The 6401-nt window shown below is 34.7% G+C and overlaps 1 long non-coding RNA gene across 1 annotated transcript; it reads right to left on the minus strand.

The window, feature by feature from the left end:
* Positions 1-1718: 1718 nt before the first annotated feature.
* Positions 1719-5695, minus strand: LOC147408937 (uncharacterized). The gene is made up of 2 exons (XR_015172144.1): positions 5003-5695; positions 1719-2226 (listed from the first exon to the last, which is right to left on the minus strand). It is a non-coding gene; the product is annotated as an uncharacterized LOC147408937 (long non-coding RNA).
* Positions 5696-6401: the final 706 nt, after the last annotated feature.

The following is a 6401-nucleotide window of genomic DNA, read 5'->3' on the forward strand; positions in this document are numbered from 1 at the left end:
GTTACAGATTTCAGCTTTTGCTTCAGGATTCTATGTCTAGAAGAAGCAAAAGTTCAAAGTCTGGGAAACTATGTCTAAAAGAATCTTGTTTGTTACAAAAGCTGACGTAGAAGAAATAGACCGAGGTTGAATTGATTTTGTTGTTTAATCGACGAGTTAAGAAGAATAAGGGGTAAAATCGTCATTTCATCCCCAACTGTTTTTCAGGTTGACTTCTCATAGTGGCTCGCACGCAAAAGTAGTCCCAGCAAGATTTCTCAAAAATATAATTTTGGACTTCCCGCAAAAGCTAGTGAAACAGAAGTTGTTATTAACAAACATGCTTCTCCGACTTTTTCGACTCAAAACCAGAAAAGTAGCTGAAAAAAAAGTAACAAACAAGCCCTAAAGCATTGCAAACTTGGCTTTCAAATTCATGCAAAAGCATAAGGCCAAAATGTCAAAATGTCAAAATGGCAACAATGTCTTGTTTATATCAAAATGTCGGGTACAACAATGTCAAAATGTCTTAGTATTTTCGTGTAAACATTTCTAGGGGTTGGTCGACTGAACATGATCAATTTTGTCTAAATCCATATCATTGTTAATTTAAATATGTTCATATAGGCTTTCACGACGTCATTCAGGTTTTCTTCTGTGACTAAAACTTACAAACATTTTAGTAAAAAATATAGTTTGTGATACCCCCAACGGTCCCCAACGCAATTAGAAAAATCTTCCATGTCTCAGAACTGCAGAATAGTTGATACCTGTCTTTAAACAAAGAAAAAACTGTAAAAGCAAATTGGTACTAACCAACAAATCTAAACATATTGGCAGATATGTCACACACTGCCCATAATATCTCAAGGAGTCAAGGCCCTTGATAGCAATTCGGAATATGGAAAAAATTCGAATTCTATTTGATTTTGGATTGCAAAAATCCGGTCTAAAATTCAGCCAAAAATTTGATAAATGAAAAATATACATACATGTATTATCCGTTCCATTTCAAAAATTCGAAAATAAAAAATTTGGACATATAACAGTGATGTTAATAGTGATGGTAATGATGAAATTGGTGATATTAGTAGTGATGTTGATGGTGATGGTAATAATGATGGTGGTGATAATGAGGATATTGAGGTTATTGTTTTGTTGATTTTTTAAAGAAGCTCGAAGCCAAGGAACAAATAATCAATTTGAAAAATTAAGATGTAATCTCAATAAATGTAGAGGGTCGTGTCATTATTATTTTTAAGATAAAAAAAACATCTGTCATGAAAAAAGGTGGATTCCTCCAAAATTTTGAAGCATAGCCGCTTCAACGTCAACTTGTGTACAATTCACAATTTACAAGTCTACACTTTACAGCATACAACAAGTTATAGCATTTTTTTTTTCACTGAATTTTATAAAAATTTGTTAAAAAACAGGTTTTATTTTTTTCAAACTTAAAATCCATGAATTATTCATAATAGTTCAATAATCTGGAGAAGAATACTTTCATTGAAAAAATTAAAAAATTCGTGAATTTTTCAAGAATCATACGGGAGATTACTAACAAGGGTTGAGTCCTGTTATGTAGCAATTAAAATAGAAGGGTCACAGAAGAGGATGCATGACCAAAAGTATTGTTAAAAAAAAAAAAAAATCAAATTATGCCAGTTCAACTGATGTTCCTACAAGTTTATTAATTTGTTGTGTTCTTAATTCTCAATTCCATCAAGAGCCACACGTTTGTCCAACACTTGATAAAATACATCTAACAACTCGTTTCAAAGAAAACCCATTTGGGTGGGTGTACTGCCCAGTTTAAAACCGGGGTGTATTTCGTACAAACCAAGAGAAAGAATACAGTTAGTAAAAATTGAGCTCTAGGTCACAAGTATAGAGTCTACATGACATCACAGACTCTCACAGCTAAACCATACCATCTACTATGAGATCATGAGCCATGGACTGACCAATATTGGACACAAGTGCTCTCATATAAGCGATAAAATAACCAAGAGCAAGTAATAATCTTCTGTAGATGTTCACATGGATAGCGGTAACAGTAATCTTCTCTCCCTTTTCCTTGCCAATTTCCTATGCCGAGATATTTTCAGGCATATAGGAAGAAGGATACCAAGGCATATAATGAAAATCGAGAACCGAAACCATCTGAAGTAGAGTGTTACATATGAGGATGTTACAAGCATGCTAAACAGTAAGGCCAATAACCGAGCCACAATTTCATCAGCCCTGCATCAAAGTCAATGAAAGTTTCTATATTTAATGGGGGAACACAAGTATATAAACAGTTTGTTATAATTTACACAAATCAAAGGCTGATGTATAGACAGTGATAGAGCTCAGTTCTAAAATTTCCGTTCAGGAAGCAAATGCAATAAAGCGAGTATGAGATGTTGGGATTGAGAAAGCGTGTCCATTAAAAGATGGGTAGAATGTAAAGGTAAGTGCTCCTGAAAATTTTTAAACAAAGAACTACATGGTCTGATTTGAAATTTAACAATCATTTCAGAAACCCATAACAAATCCTAGTATTTACAAGAGAGACTCAAAACATGAAGTATTAGGTTCATTAAATGCTTAAGAGAAAAACACTTGCTTTTTTGTGGTTATCAAAGTACATAGAGTGCGAATTCAGATATTAACAACAAGACTCACCCCCAGTTTCCTATTTAAGTTTTGAGTTGCAGGTAATTCATTGCTAAGAGAAACAAGCACCATAAAGAGATTTATATGGAAAGTAGATAATCCAACTACAATAATGATGTAAAATTTCCAATACTCGCTAGTTTATCCTGGGTTTTTAAACTTATTTTGCCTTGAAAAAAAGATGGAACGAAAAAAAAAAAAAAAGTTTTAAGGACGTTATTAAATATTGAATCATCCGTTGTTTCTTGGATCACAAGCACTCCCCTGTCAATAAGAAGACTAAATGGATGAGTAGTGATGGCCTTCCATGAGATTGAGCTTCCTAGTCATTAAAGAATTCTTAACTCCAAGATGAACTCCACCAATCCCCAAACAACCCTGATTGTTAAGTGGGCCACTGTCGAAATCATCATCATCATTGAAGCTTACCCAAAGATTTAGGCGGCTGAATGAAACTTGTTCCTCCATTCAATTTTGTCCAGATCCATGTCTTTTTTGTATTGAGTGTGCTCGTATTCGCTATGTCGCTTTGAATATCTCAATCCATGTCTTTAGGGTCTTCCTCTTGCTATTTTAAAACTTGCAATTTGCATATTCTTTCTAATTGGGATTGTAACTGGCCTTCGTTGAACATGCCTAAAACATTTCAATTGACTTTCTCTTAGTTTATTGCCTATTGGAATATGTTCTCTCACCTTATAGGAAACAATTGTCAGCTAGCCTGACTTGATTTAGATTACTTTTAAGAACTTGTCATGGAAAAATGAGAGATTTTAGGTTCTTGATATTCTCCCTATACCTATGTTTTCAGACACCAAGGCGAGGTGCTCAACTAGCTAATCTCCGAGGTGTAAGCCTCAAGGTAAAGGTGTAAGCCCCACATGCCTGAAATTTTAAACAAATAACATAACATATAGAAATAAATAACTTCAAGTTTCATGATGATGCAATTGGTAAAAGTCAAAGAGAGTTAAAAGGATTCATGATATCCATATGAGCAAAAAATCGTTTAATTTGGATCAGACACATGGAAACAAAAATGAATTGGCTAGCACGTATCCTACGCAAGTCTAAACATGCACCCTAAGGCCTAGTGATCTGCACCTCCCAAATCTAAGATGCTGTGTGACATGATTAACGAGGAAATGTTTGAATTGGACCATAACTAACTTGGAATGGAATCCTATACTGAGATGGAAAGAACCCCTAATTAATAGGGGAATTACTATAATTTCAATCCTTGACTATTAGACAATTACATTCCTTGATTATTGGGAAGTATCGTCTTCCTTTTCAGGACTGATTTTTTTAAAAAAAAATCTATTTAAGGAGACCTTTTTCCTATCAGAGAAAGGGGAGAAAAAAAGCCCCAAAGGCCATCATGTATGGTATAAAGAGAATAATGTAAAAATTGTGGAAAGATGGTGAATTGTGAAGAACCCTCGTGAAGAAACCTCTATGCTACATTTTCTTCTTCTATAACATTGATTTCTCTATGCATATATAATACTATGTGAGTTGATGCATCTCACCCGAGAAAGTTGTTTATTGGGGGAATCCCGGGTGGTTGGTATAAGCCACGCAATGATAATGATCTAGCAATAGCCGACTTCAAGCAAAGATGGATGTTTGGAACATGATAACCACCAATAAAAAGGGTTTTTTTTAATTTAAAAAAAAAACTACCTAGAAATGAATATAGACTATAAGGTAGAAAACCTTCAATGTGATGCTTTGCACTGCAATCAATTATCCATTGAAAGTTATTAGAGGCGGGAAGAGATTTTATGTGGCCAAACACATTATTTCTAAATCAACCATATGAAGAACAGTAGCCCAATAGTACCAAAATTTCCAGTGTGAAATGTAAAGGAAACTCACTGAAAATTTAGGATAACCAGTTAAAACCTATAGGGTCAATAAGGATTGACAACTTTGGGTTGAGAAAAGGAATTAGATGCACATAGGGATAGCTTTCTCTACAGTTTCTCTTCCATTTGCAATAAAATCTATACTTACTAAAAAAATGAAAATTGTAGAACAATGGTGAAACAAGAAGTATGTTTCTGACCCCTAATAGTTGTGATGAGTGTGAGACGCCATAAACCCAATACAACCAATTTCCCAGAATTGAGGGGGGAAAAAATGTCTCCATAAAATTCAGAATTTCAAATGACCCATTAACCGATACAATCCATACGCCAAACGTAAAATAAGAAAAAAAATAAATTAAATAAGTTCAAATTTCCAAATGAGAGCAAGAAAACCAAAATTAAGCGAACAAAGCAATCTTAATTAAGCCCAACTTAACAAGAGAAATTAAAAAATTCGAAATAAATGAAAATAATGGAATTTATACCTGGTTACTAATTGGGGTTTGGGAGAGAAGATAGTAAGCTTTGCCCACTTGTTCTGGGATCGAATCAGGTCATCTCTTAGTTGATCGATGAGGTTTGAACGAGAGATCATTCTTAGATCGAAGCCTCCTCCGATCTTCAAACAGAACTAAACGATCCTTTAATTTCAGAAAAATTCAAAGATTATTGAGGGGTTGAGTTTCGGGAATTTGGTTTTTGGTAGCAGATCTGGTTGCAGATTGGAATAATTCAGGAATTACATATCGATGAATGAAGAATCGGATTTCAAGATCGAACGATGAGTCGAGCTCTGTGGCGAACAAAGACACTGAGTTGTCACTCATGAAGTCGGGGGCATCGACATCGAGGCATGGTTTTCAAACCCGGTTTTTCGTGTCGCCTCGACTTAGGACGAGCCGTCGCCCGTCCGATCTGGTTTAAGTCAAAGGGAATTTAGAAATACACCTCACATTTTTGCGAATATTTGAGATACACCCTATGTTTACAAATTGATGATACGCCCCCCTTGACTTAGATTGTGTATCATTGATTGAAAAAATTACCTAAATGCCCTCGTCTTCTTCTAAAAAACAACCAACCTATATGAAGGTTGAGGCAAATTCAATAGATTGAAGATGAATGTAAATTTTTTTACTAATTATGTTAAAAATAACCAGTTTTGAGAATAAAAATAAGGAAATTTAGTTAAATATCAAAGGTTGATAGCATTTGTATTATTCTATTAGAGTGGACTAATAGAATCCGTTGACAAATCATTTACCTCAAAAGACTGATCTGATGGGAAAGGCGCAATTATGAATATAAGAGGGTCATGAGTAGAACTAGGGCACGATATGTGAGCATGTAATTTTCTGGAACGGAGGCGGATGACAAAATACTCAATACTCCCCCTCACCCATAAGGGTGGATAATTCTTTCGAGGAGACTCAAACCCATGACCTATACGAACCTAGCGCTCCGATACCATATTGACAAACCATTTATCTCAGACCGATCTGATGTAAAAGACACAACTATGAATATAAGAGAGTCATAAGTCAAACTGGGATAAGATTCGTTAGCATATGATTTGCCAACAAAATTTGTAGGTTTTTTATGTAAAAAGAAAAGAGCTTATGACCACTCTAATAACCTGCAAGGAAAGTGAACAATATAACGATAGACAAATGCACTGAGATGGGAATTGTATTCACGGTCAATAGAAAATCATGTGCATATAAAAATAGCTTTCTTGAATTACATTTACCTATCTTTTGTTGCTTCTTTCAAGGTTCAACACCAACAATTTCTGTAAACAACACAGGGGGATGCCAATGATATCTAAGCAAAGATTTTATGGAGACATTTATCACAACAGCTAAGTCAAGTGAAATAAGTGTA

The sequence above is a fragment of the Akebia trifoliata genome, chromosome 2 (genome assembly GCF_017979445.1).
Source record: "Akebia trifoliata isolate Shusen 1 chromosome 2, ASM1797944v1, whole genome shotgun sequence".
NCBI classification, from domain to species: Eukaryota; Viridiplantae; Streptophyta; class Magnoliopsida; order Ranunculales; family Lardizabalaceae; genus Akebia; species Akebia trifoliata.